Raw genomic sequence first — 13555 nt, forward strand, 5'->3', positions numbered from 1 at the left:
CCACTTCATAATGGGACCATGTCATCGGAGAATTAGCGTTGAAATTGACAACTGAAGATGTGCTGGGGGGGGGGGGGGGGGCGGGAAGGAGATCAGGATTTAAACTGGGAGAGCACGGGGTCTGAGCACATTGTCCCTGTGTGCCAGGTACATCCCTCATCAGGCTCCTGCTCGGAGCTGGAGGGCGGGGAGAAGGAGTTGGGAGGAAGGACTTTGGGGAGATTTTAGGAGGAATCACGTGCCCCCTTCTCTTTCTCAGCCAGCTTTTTTTTTACTGTGTGTCTTCCTTTTGCCTGGTCTTTGTTTGAAAGAGGGAGAGAGTGGGTCGTGCATCTTGCACAGAGTCAGAGGTTCCCGGACTCTGGTGAGTAGAGCTCTCTGCACCTCCTGGACTTTCAGAGTATGACCATTTCTGATCACAGGCTGCGATTTCGGGTCAGTTTCAATGTAAAACAAAACGAACTGGTCGGTCGTAGAGTATAAAACTTCCAGCAAAGTTTTACAAACTTTTGTGGTTATCTCACCTTGCCCTGTTTCTTTACTCTCTCTCTCTCTCTCTTATTTATTTATCACCCCCAGTCACTTTTCCCCCTCCGTCCCTCTGAAACACTTGTCTCTCTCAATTCCGCGATTTTTGAATCTTGCCCTCTCCATCAGATGTTTTTTCGATCAAATCCCCCTCTGTGCCTGAGCTGCTTGAAGGTGGGGGAGCGGGTTTGCTTTTTGTTTTAACCTTGGTCTCAATGTGCTTTTATTTTTCCATGTGGGAAGCTGGCGGGAAGGTTCACGGCGGGGAAAGAGGGGGAGAAAGAGAGAGAGAGAGAGAGTGTGTGTGTGAAAGAGGAGGAGAGAGAGAGAGAGAGTGTGTGTATGTGAAAGAGGAGGAGAGAGAGAGAGAGAGAGTGTATATGTGAAAGAGGAGGAGAGAGAGAGAGAGAGTGTGTATGTGAAAGAGGAGGAGGGGAGGGATTGTTCAGATGGAGAGACCGAGCTGCGAGCCCACCTTTTGTCCTGGGACCGGGAGGGAAATGTTTGGATGAGTAATAACAGTGGAGAAACTAGGATTTTATCATCAGCCTTTCTTCTCCTTCTCCTGACTCTTTCCCCCCTTTTTCCCATATTCTCTCTCTCTCTCTCTCTCTCTCTCTTCCTCCTCCTCCTCCTCTCCCCCCTTCCAGATTCCCTCAGACTCTCTCATCCCTCCCTCCCCCCCCTCCGCAGAGCTCTGTTCATTCACTTCATCCTGTCCTTTTATCTTTTTCGTGCTATTTGATCCCTCTGGGTTACAATGTGGATTTACAAAATGAGATTTCACTTCCGTTCCCCTCTGTTTTTTTGAGGTGAGGGAACATCTGATTCCAATTCCCCACCCCCGTCTCCCATAGCCCTAATTTATGAGCCTGGGGCAGCAATTGCGGGCTGATCGCCGACGGGAGGCACCACAGCAAAGCCCTTTTCCCTCATTAAAACAACTCCCGCCATCCCCAATCCTGTTCTGATCTGGGACCTATATTTGCTCAGGTGTCCCTGGGCAGGAGCTTCACTCCAGGAACATCAAGGCTTTTAAAAATGAGAATGTTAGCATACGATACTATGAAATCTTTGAGGCATTCCAGATAGTTAGTAACAGCTCACTGTTTAAAACTAAAACCATTTCCTCTGAGCCAGTCACTGATTCCTGACCCTTTTTTGTCAATGGACATTGTCTCCCTGCGTATTTGCCTGATGCAGGCCATTTCCCAATTTGAATTGGTCTGTCAAATCCCCTCTTCACCATCTCTGTTCTAAGGAGAATACGCATGGTTTCTCCAGTCTCTCTGCATTACTGGAGACCCTCTTACCTGGAACAATTCCAGTAATTCTCTGCTCCATCTCCTGAAGAAGGGCTTATGCCCGAAACGTCGATTCTCCTGCTCCTCGGGTGCTGCCTGGCCTGCTGTGTTTTTCCAGCACCACACTTTTCAGCTCTGGTCTCCAGCATCTGCAGTCCTCACTTACTCCTGCTCCATCTCCAAGACTAGTATATCCTCCATGAAGTGTCTCAGGGCAGTTAATATCACTGGAGGAGTAATCCAGAGGCCCCTGCTAATGTCCTGGTGGGAATCTCACTACAGCAGCTGGTGGAATGTCAATTTAATGATCAAATCTGGAATTGGAAGCTAGTCTCTAATGGTGACTGTGAACCTTTTCTGAATTGTTGTTAAAACCTATCCTTCACTAACCTTCTTTAGGTAAGAAAAGCTGTCCTTACCCATGTGTGATTCCAGGTTCACAGCAATTTTTCTTATTTAGCCATAGGATATGGGCATCAGTGGCTGGATCAGCATTTGTTGCCCATCCTTTGATCTGAGTGGCTTGCTTGGGCCATTTCAGAGGGTAGTTAAGGGTCGACTGCATTGCTGTAGGTCTGGAGTCACATGTAGGGTAGACTGGATAAGGACAATATTGTCCTCGAAAATAGGAGGTTGAGGTCCAACCTGATGCAGAGCTTTAAAATTCTGAAAAACGGTTTAATGGGGTCAGTATAGAGAAGAGGTTTCACTTGGGCAAAGACTAATCCATGGGAGGCTTGTCATTATAGTATAGAACGTTACAGCGCAGTGCAGGCCCTTCAGCCCTCGATGTTGCACCGACCTGTGAAATTAATCTGATGCCCATCTAACCCACACCCCGTTCCATTATTATCCATCTGTATGTCCAATGCCCATTTAAATGCCCTTAACATTGGCGAGTCTTACTATTGCAGGCTAGCTGTTCCTCACCCCTTCTACTGAGTAAAAAACTACCTCTGACATCTGTCCTAAAGCTACGTCCTCTCGTGTTAGCCATCACTATCTGAGGAAAAAGGCTCTCACTATCCAACCTAACTAATGCTCTGATTATCTTCTTCGTCTCAATTAAGTCCCCTCTCAACCTTCTTCTCTGTAACAAATACAACATCAGTTCCTTCAGCCTTTCCTCGTAAGACCTTCTCTCCATACCAGGCAGCATCTTAATAGATCTCCTCTGAACCCTTTCCAAAGCTTTCACATCCTTCCTATAATGTGGTGACCAGAACTGTACGCAATACTCCAAGTGTGGCCTTACCAGTGTCTTGTACAGCTGAAGCATGACCTCATGGCTTCAAAACTCAATCCCTCTACCAATAAACACTAGCACACCATATGCCTTCTTAACAACCCTGTCAACCTGGGTGGCAACTTTCAGGGATTTATGCACCTGGACACCACGATCTCTCTGTTCATCTACACCGCCAAGAATTTTACCATTAGACCAGTACTCTGCATTCCTGCTACTACTTCGGAAGTGAACTACCTCACACTTCTCCCCATTTAAACTCCATTTGCCATTTCTCAGCCCACCTCTGCATCTTATCTATGTCCCTCTGTAACCCACAATGTTCTTTGGCACTGTTCACAACTCTACTTACCTTAGGGTCATCTGCAAATTTACTAACCCATCCTTCTATGCCCACATCCAGACCATTTATTAAAAATGACAAACAGCAGTGGCCCCAAAACAGATCGTTGCTGTACACCACTAGTAACTGAGCTCCAGGCTAAACATTTCCCACCAACCATCATCCTCTGTCTTCTTTCAGCTAGCCAATTTCTGATCCAAACAGCTAAATCACCTTCAATTCTGAAACTCCATATTTTGTGCAATAACCTACCATGCGGAACCTTATCAAATGTCTTTCCTGATGAAGGGCTTTTGCCTGAAATGTTGATTTTTGCTGCTCCTTGGATGCTGCCTGACCTGCTGTGCTTTTCCAGCACAACTCTAATCTAGACTCTGATCTCCACATCGCAGTCCTCATTTTCTCCTGAAGTCCACACACCACATCAACCGCTTTACTTTCATCCACCTGTTTTGTCACCTTCTCGAAGAACTCCAGGTTGGTTAGATACGACCTACCCTTCAAAAAACTGCGTTGTCTATCCCTGTCAAATCATTCCTTTTCTAGATGATTATAAATCCTATCTCTTATAACCTTTTCCAAAACCTTACCCACAACCAAAGTAAGACTCACTGGCCTATATTACCAGGGTTGTCCTGACTCCCCTTCTTAAACAAGGGAACAACATTTGCTATCCTCCAGTCTTCTGGCACCAGTCCTGTTGACAATGATGACCTAAAGATCAAAGCCAAAGGCTCTGCAATCTCCTCCCAGAGAATCTGAGGATAAATTCCATCTGGCCCGGGGGTCTTATCTATTTTCAGATCTTCCAAAATTGCTAAAACCTCCTCTTTGTCAACCTCAATCCCATCTAATCTTGTAGCCTGTATCTCTGTATTCTCACTAACATTGCCCTTTTCCAATGTGAATACTGACGAATATAGTATGCCAAGTATGTTATTGCAAAATACCTGCAGCAAGGCAACGGGCCACCTGACTTGACTGTTCTTTTTGCTGATGTTTGCACTCCATTCTCCTCCCATCTCCTGTCATCTTGCTGAATCAATGTATCCTTCTGTATCTCTCATGATTACCCAGCTTCGCCTCTAATTCTTCACCTCTTTAGGTCTATAATGATACTTCGACCGCTCCCTCTGGGACTGAGTTCCACATTCACACTGCTCTCTGGCTGAAATGGTCTGTCTTGAATTTCCAGTTGGATTTATCCCAGAATCATAGAATTGTTATGGTACAGGAGAGGCCATTCAGCTTCTTCTATTATCTCATTCTGATTTCCTACCTTTTTTATCCATACATCAACCCTTTGTCAAGGATTCTCCTGTGCACCATTTCTATCCGTATAATCTTTCAATTCCCTCTTGAATGCCTCAATTGAATGTGCCTCTATCACATTTCCAGGCAGTGGATTCCAGACCCCGAATACTTGCTGTGAAAAATGTTTCTGCACGTCACCCTTGCTTTGTTTGCCCATTTAAACATGTGCCCCTATCATCCTTGTTTCTTTTGCAAATGGGAATACCTTCTGCTGTATCCAGCCTGTTCATAATTTTAAAATTCTCTAATAAATCTCCTCCCATACTTCACTTCAAGGAGAACAGTTTCAACTTTTTCAATCTATCCCCTTAACCTGGAACCAGGATCAGTGAGTGACTAATTACATCTGTGTCCCTACTTTAGTCTTGGTCACAAGTTTAAATGTTTTCTCCATGTCTCCCACATTTAGCTCCTTTTATCACCTTAAAAAGCTCAGTCAGGTCCTCTCTCCTCCTCCTGCTTTCTTCCTTTTCCAGGCTGTCCCACATGGGGGTAGTTGCAACTTCACACTCTTGGTTAGACGCCAATGAGCGTCCGGGGCTAACAAGCCATGACAGTGTCTAACTGCGAAGCCCCTTACTTCGACCCCTTGTGAACTAGCCTCTGGCAAGGCTGGGGAAAGAACAGCAAGCATAGCTACCTGGGCTCAGAATCCAGCGGGAGTCTGTGTGCTCTGAAGCAGAAAAGGGAGTTAAATTAGTGCCATCTGTGCCCATCCTCCAGTAAGTGGAGAATACAAGGTATTCCTCTGTGTCCTGAAGCTTATTTAAATGCTACATGCAGTGTGATTTGTGCAGGGTTTAATGGTTAGGTCAACCAGGATGGAGCAGTGTTAGAAAGAAGTGACTGGTCCGTTTGCTAATGGGCCTGTGGGTTACGGGATGGGAGGGGTTGTGTGTTTTGACACTGCACAATACCATTAAACTGCTTTTATACCATCTGTGAGTTAATCCCCTTCACCGCCTGTCCCTTTTGTTTTGAATGGGGGGGATCTGAATCTTCCTTTAAGCTGTTCTCCATCTCTGTCCCTCTCCCTCTCTGTCCCTTTGATTCACTCAAATGCACTGAACATTTTTGTGCTGTATAAATCTTTCCCTAATTTTCCTCTACCTGTTGTTAACATGAATAAGGGAGCAGTGGGTGGGTGGTGGAAGGGTAGAGCAGGTCTGGCAAGTGTCATCAGTGCATTAACATAATACTGGGTTGGCATCTCTTGCCACGTGGAGAGCTGCCTTTAATATAGCCACACGGAAGCAAATGGCACAGATGAAGGCTGTTCGACTCACTGTATATGCTGTCACGTTTTAAAGAATGAAAATAAATTGGAATGCGAATTGACCATTCGGCCCATTTACCCTGCTCTGCTATTCAGCTAGACCATGGCTGATCTAAGATGATGGAAGTTTCAAGTTAGTCCACTCGCTCCTTCTATCCCACAGTCCTGCATTGTTTTTCCTTTTTCAAATATTTATCTGATTTTTTTTCTCTTTTGGAACTTGCTTTGGAATCTGCTTCCTCCCTTTCAGGCAGATATTCCAAATCTTGCTGTGTGTTTTTTTTTTGTTTAAATTGTATTTTTGAATGTTGCTCCTGTCTCTTGTGCCAATTATTTTAAGTTTGTGGCCTGTGGTTGTTAGCCCTCCTGCCAGTGGAAAGCATTTCTCCATTCTCACTTAATCACTAATCTCTTCCTGCTGGATCAGTTTTGGCTTGATGGTTGCCACTTCTTGACTCTGAAGCTGGAAGTTGTGGGTTCAAGTCCCCCACTCCAAAAACTTGTGTGACAAACAAGGCTGACACTCCCAGTGCAGCATAGAGGGAAAGCTGTGCTGTCTTTCAGATGGGTGTAACAGATCCCACTGCTGCCATTTTGAAGACCAGCATGGGAGTTACCTCCCCCACAGTCTCACATCTTGATTCTGCCATCTACCCAGTGGCTGAGTGGTTAACGTTGCTACCCCACAGTGCCAGGGACCCGGGTTTAATTCCAGCCTCTGGTAACTGCAATTTCCCAGTGTTGGCGTGGGTTTCATCTGGAAGCTCTGGTTCCTCCCACAGTCCGGGATGTGCAGATTAGGTAGATTGACCATGCTAAATTGCCCTTAGTGTCCAGGGATGTGCAGGCTCAATGGATTAGCCATGGGCAATGCAGGGTACAGATGTAGAGTTGGGGGTGAAATGCTCTTCAGAGGGTTGGTGTGGATTCGATGGGCTGAATGGCCTGCTTCCCCACTGTAGGGATTCGATCCTGATCATCTGGGCCAGTTCTCCTCTCTTGATTTTAAAAAGTAAAGCTATGGTATTAACATATTGCTGTTTGTGGGAGCTTGCTGTGCGTCTGACATTGTAACACTGATTCCACTTCAAGAACTGTGCTTTGTTAGCAGGAAAGTGCTTTGTAATGTCAGCTAGTGATAAAAGGTGTTCTATCAATTTAACTTTTACATTTTCTTACATCTTATACTTATGAATGGCTCCACTCTTTAGAGTATGGGTTTTTTTTGTCAAAACGTCAGGGTTAGTTTGGTTCAATTAGGTTATTTCCTTCCCCTATAACTTGACAATAAATGATTATTCCTCCATTCTCTGTAATGGGTGAACAGATATCTCACCATGAGAAGCATCGCAATTTCTTCCACCTCCTGCCTGCCAAGATCCCATATGGTTTTTAGGTGGAACCACAACAACAACAACAACGCATGTTTGCATTTGTGTAACACCTTTCACATTCAATACTTTCTCTCAATTTGCAGAGCTTTTAAGTCCGTTGTCTTCTTTGTAGATGGAAACTTAAAGGGGCAGATAGGTTTGTGGGATGCTTAGGATTCTGAGTTCATGTGATGTTCAGAGAGATTGCTATTTGTAACTGTGGGGTGCAGTCCAAAACATTTTTACAGCCTGTTGAGTACCCTTTATGTATTGTAGATGCTATTTGAAAGTTTTGATAAGTAGAGGCAGATAGCACAGATGAGATCCCACAAAATGGAATATGGTGATGAGAAGATCACTGGTGATGTTGGTCATCGGATAAATATTGGCCCTAGGGTCTCCTGGGGAGTTGGGCAGTGGGGGGGGAGGGGGGGGAGGGAGGGGCATTCCCATGGAAACGCAAACTCTTAGAGTAGGAGTTGGCCATTTGGCCTCTAAGCTTGCTCTGCCTTTCGATGTGATCATGGCTGATCCTGTATCTCAATGTTATCCAACCATTTTCTCTCCATTACCTTTGATGCCTTTAAAATGTAAAACAATATCAGTTTGAATTATATTCAATGACTCGGCCTTCACAGCCTTCTGCTGTAGAGAATTCCACAGATTAGCTGCCTTTTTTCTCCCTTTTTTTTTCTTTTCTTCACAATATTGGCAAGGGGAATTTTTTTTCTGTACTCCTGAGAGAGTAGAGGGGGGCCTTGGTTTGGTATTCTATCTGAAGGAGGGCACCTCTGACCCTGTGGCTCACCCTCAATGTTGCACTGGCCTTGTGGCCTGGCTTATGGGGCTGAGGAGCTACAGGGACCTCCGGATTGTATGATGTGGGTCTGGGGTTCATTATATCACTCCTCTTCTCTGTTAACTGCACTCCTGACTCCTGAAACCTGACTCCTGGCTAATTGTGCCTGACCTTCAGGTTTGCTGTGTGTGGAATAGGGCAACAATCCTCACTTTGACCAGCATGTGTTTGATGAGATTGAGAAAGTTCCTGGGCTGCTGGCAGATGTTTTCCAACAATTTCCTCTGGATTGAATGCTCTTATACATAGTGTTAGCTCCTCCTTTGCCTGTCCCTTGGGGTAAGTGGGGTTCTCATTACCGCCCATCTGCGCTCACAGATTTGGCTGCTGAGCTCAGAGAATTTGTCTGCGCAGTTCTGTGAAAACTTGGAATTGTATTTGGTATTTTCCTGAGCCTTTATCATTTGTGGTGATCTCGCCTTGTTATGCTAATCACCGACTGAGCCTCAGTGAGTAATGTGCTCCCCTCTTGAGTCACATTTTCATAGATTTGGGACCAATTTCTGAAAGTTGAGCGCACAATTATTGCTTCACAATCTTGACGTAGAGGACCAAGGGGATTGCTACACTGTCGAAGACCCTACGTTTCTAATGCAATATTAAACTGAGCCCTTATCTATCCGGTAGACACAAAAGATCCTGTGGCAGCTTTTTCTAATTATCATTTGTGGGTGTCTCTGGCTAGGTCAGCATTTATTGCCCATCCCCAATTACCCAGAGGGCAATTAAGAGTCAATCGCATCGTGTGTGTCTGGAGTCACAGAAGCCAGACCAGGTAAGACTGGCAGATTTCCTTCTCTAAATGACATTAGTAAAGAAGCTGGGTTTCAATGACAATCATGATGGCTATGTGGTCATCATGAGGTCAGGTTTTTTGTTCTAAATATTTATTGAAGTCAACGGGTGCACGGTGGCTCAGTAGTTAGCACTGTTGCCTCACAGTACCAGGGACCTGGTTTGATTCCAGCCTCTGGCAACTGTGCAAAGTCTACACAGACACATTCTCCCATGTCTGCGTGGGTTTCATCTGGGTGCTCCAGTTTCCTCCGACCGTCTAAAGTTGTGCAGGTTAGGTGAATTGACCATGCTAAATTGCCCCACAGTGTCCAGGGATGTGTAGGTTAGGTGCATTTAGTTAGGAGTAAATGTAGAGTAGGGGAATGGTTTTGGGTGGAATACTGTTCAGAGGGTCGGTGTGAAATTGGGCCAAAGGGCCTGTTTCCACACTCTAGGGGTTTTATGATTTTAAACCTTTATCATCTGCCATTGTGGGATTTGAACTAGATCTCCCAGAACATTAACCTGCCTGGAGTTCTGGATTACTATTGGAAGAGAAGGGGTGCTTTTCCCCTATTGCTTGCATTTACACCTTCATTGACAAATCAACATTAATAAACAGGTTATCAAGTCATTGTGACATTGTGCTCAGCATCTTGCTGTGTGCCATTGTTGTTTCCTGTGTTACAGTAGTAACTACTTAACCAGAATGCTTAATTGTGTAAACTGCATTGGGATTTCCAAAGTAAGATGGTTATATCAATGTCTTGAGTGTGCTTTACTCCCTTAAAGAGACTTTTAAAATAAGCGTTTACTCAGCCTGCTTGGGAGTGTTATCATGCACATCTGGAGTGGGTAGGAATTGAACCAGGGCCTTTCCAGCCTCAAGGTGTTGATGTTATAACTGTACTACAAGACACTCCTCCCAGCTTAAAGCAATTGATGCCAACATTGACATTCAAAGCTATAAAATTAAAGAAGGACAGGCCATTCAACCCATCAATCCTGCGCTACTATTCACTAAGGTCCTGATGAATCTGATTATGACCTTGGCTTCACTTGCTGCTGTACCCTTATAAACTTTGACTCCCTTGTTAATCAGAACTCTGTCCAACTTGACCCTGAATATTTTCAATGATCCAGCCTCCACCACTCTCTCTAGGAGAGAGAATTCCGAAGACCAATGATCTTCCAAGAGAAAAATAAGTTCTCATCACTTCCATCTTAAGTGGGATACTTTAAACTGTGGCACCCTAGTTAAAGACATTTCCCTACCGAGGGGAACATCTAAAATGTTGAAGCTAATTTGCAAAGAAGAACATAACTTCTTGCTGGATTGAGAAATTTTAAAAAAGTTTCTATTCTTGACAGGTGAAGAAGTTGAGTATTATGTTCAGATCAAGGTGGGAATGGTAGCTTCTGTGCTGCCATTATACACTTACAGAAATGGAATGCAACCTGACTGGGATTGGAACAGTTCGGAACAACCACGTTTTTGACTGGCACAGATTCAATGGGCTGAAGGGCTGGTTTCCTATGCTAGAGATCACTGTGACGTTTATTTTCAAAGATGTTATAACATACCTTTTTGGAGCACGTGGGGCTTGAGAGCAGGCACCCTGGCTCCGAGATAGAGATACTATCACTGTTGATATGGATGTGGAGGCACTGGTGTCGGATTGGGGGGTGGACCAAGTTTAAAAATCACAAACACCAGGTTATAGTCCAACCGGTTTATTTGGAAGCACTAATTTTCGGAGCGCCACTCCTTCATCAGGTGGTTGTGAAGCAGATACTTGCATGACATTGTAATCTTTTGCTATAAGTTCTGTGTCTTATGGTCCTGCTTCACAACCACTTTGAGGGATCAGCACTCAAAGCTAGTGCTCCCAAATAAATCTGTTGGACTATAACCTGGAGTTGTGATTTTTAACTTTGCTGCTTTTTGTTTACATTGGAATAAGTTGACCTCATTGTTCTGGACTTTAATCTCCTTGATATTGATGGCTGGCTAACTAATTGATGATAATTAACTAATCACTCACCTCATTGTGTATTTTTTGCGTATGACCTTGCTGTTCAAACAGTGGTCATCTTAGAAAAGAATTCTTTCTTCCAAGGAAGCAAAAGACTTGAGGGATGGGCTTGTGGCAAGAACTGGTGACTCCATATTCCCAACTCTGCAATTGTATTGAAATAATACACAGTCCTGAATTTAGCAGCAATGGGCGATCATCAGACAACCTGAACACTGGCCATGCCGGATTTCGGGAGTCCCTGCGACTGTTGTTGGTAAAATGACCATTGTTGACACAAGTATCTCCCACTTCATTTCTAACAAATGCTCAATCCTGTTTTCAAAGCCCTCACAAGCACTGCCCCTTTGTATCTCTTACCACCACAGAAAGGGAAGATGCTGGTGTAGTGTTACCTCACTGGTTTGGTAGTGCAGAGCCCTCAGCTGCTGTTCTAGGGTCTTCAATCCCAATCCCACCATGACAATATAAATCTGGAGTAAAAGACTAGCCTGCTACAACTGAGATGTAAAAGGTTAGCACTGCTGCCTCACAGCGCCAGGGATCTAAGTTCAATTCCAGCCTTGGTTGACTATGGAGTTTTCATGTTCTCCCTGTTTCTGCATGGGTTTCTGCCAAGTGCATCGGTTTCCTCCCACAGTCCTGAATTGTGCAGGTTAGGTGGATTGGTCATGCTAAATTGCTTTGTAATACTGCAGGTTATGCAGGGTAGGTGGATTAGTGACGATAAATGCAGGGTTACGAGGAAAGGGTGTGGGGCATGGGATGCTCTTTTGAGGGTCAGTGCAGACTCCATGGGATGAATAGTCACCTTCTGCATTGCAGGCATTCATGATCCTATTTCTGTACCCTAATTCTAGCCTTTTGTGTCACTCAAATTTTCTTCACAGCACCATTGTTGGTTATGCCTTTGGGAGCCTGGACCATAAACTCTGAATTTCCTCTACATCCTCCTCTTAAGCTTATTATTAAAAGCTCGATGAAGTTTTTTAGTCACCATCTTAATAGCTCCTTAACCACTGCATTGAAAATTGTGATTAGACAACTCTGGATAAGCCAGAATTCTGGTGATGTGAAAGTTGTCGGCTGTTTGTGCTGGCAGAATAGGGAATGCAACAGAAGGATGTTCATGACTAAATGAAGTTGGAAAGCCCCAGAACTTGTGAATGCTTAGCTGTTGGCTCAACATGATTGGACCAACTAATCATAGAATTAGACCTGGCTAGAGCGTGAAATCATCATTCAACATTGAGATATCTCTGTGAAAGGATAATAAGACCATAAGGCATGGGAGCAGAAATAATCCATTCTGCCCACTGAGACCATGGCTGATCTAATAATCCTCAACTCCACTGTCCTGCTTTTTCCCCCATAACCTTTGGTTCTCTTAATGATTAAAAATTTGTCTATCTTAGCCTTGAATATACTTAAAGACCCAGCCTCCTCAGCCCTCTGAAGGAAAGAATTTCACAGATTCAATACCTTCTGAGAAAAGAAATTCCTCCTCGTCTCTGTCTTAAATGCACGATCCCTTATTCTGAAATTACACCTCTGGTCTTAGACTCTCCAACAGGAGAAACAACCTCTCTGCATTGATCCTGGCCAAACCTAAGCTCTTCAGGTCTGTCTGAACCTGTGGGGGGAAAAGTTAAAAATGTTATCCTGGAAACACAGGAAGTTGGAGTAGGAGTAGCCATTCGGCCCTTTGAGCCTGCTCCACCGTTCAATAAGCTCACTCATCATTTGGCTGCTGATTGAGGAGGCAAGGTCGATACAGAAAGTGGAAAGCTGCGACATGTAGCAAAACGCGAGCATGGCTGAGGAGTAAGCGATTCCACGCTCAATCCTGTCAGACATTCCGCAAGTACAATGTCATGAAGATATACAGCATGGGAAAGAAAACTCTTTGATCCAAATCGTCCAGGCTGATCAGATATTCTAAATGAATCTAGTCCCATTTGCCAGCATTTGGCCCATATCCCTCTAAACCCCCTTCCTTTTAAATGCTGTAATTGTACCAGCCTCCACCAATTTCTCTGGCAGCTCATTCCATACACGTACCACCCTCTGCATGAAAACATTTCCCCACAGGTCCCTTTTTAAATCTTTCCCCACAGGTCCCTTTTTAAATCTTTCCCCTCAGATCCCTTTTAAATCTTTCCCCTCAGATCCCTTTTAAATCTTTCCCCACAGGTCCCTTTTAAATCTTTCCCCTCTCACATTAACCTATGCCCTCTAGTTCTGGACTCCCCGACCCCAGGGAAAAGACTTTGTCTATTTACCCTATCCATGCCCCTCATAATTTTGTAAACCTCTATAAGGTCACCCCTCAGCCTCTGATGCTCCAGGGAAAACAGCCCCAGCCTGTTCAGCCTCTTCCCTGTAGCTCAAACCCTTCAACCCTGGCAACATCCTTGTAAATCTTTTCTGAACCCTTTCAGGTTTCGCACCATTCTTCTGATAGTAGGGAGACCGGATCTGCAGACAATATTCCAATAG

The 13555-nt window shown here is 44.5% G+C and overlaps 1 protein-coding gene across 2 annotated transcripts in view; it reads left to right on the plus strand.

Moving 5' to 3' along the window:
- The first annotated feature begins 269 nt into the window (after window positions 1-269).
- The window catches only part of LOC122551828 (gap junction gamma-1 protein-like), a 59312-nt gene continuing 46026 nt past the window's right edge, over window positions 270-13555 (plus strand). The window contains exon 1 of one of the 2 annotated variants that reach the window (XM_043694322.2): window positions 270-364. The gene's annotated coding sequence lies outside the window, so the exon portion shown is untranslated. The remainder of the gene's footprint in view (window positions 365-13555) is intronic. The other variant, XM_043694320.2, reaches the window with a different exon arrangement.

The sequence above is a fragment of the Chiloscyllium plagiosum genome, unplaced genomic scaffold (assembly GCF_037043375.1).
Source record: "Chiloscyllium plagiosum isolate Xiang-an unplaced genomic scaffold, Cpla_swu_hap1 HiC_scaffold_7, whole genome shotgun sequence".
NCBI classification, from domain to species: Eukaryota; Metazoa; Chordata; class Chondrichthyes; order Orectolobiformes; family Hemiscylliidae; genus Chiloscyllium; species Chiloscyllium plagiosum.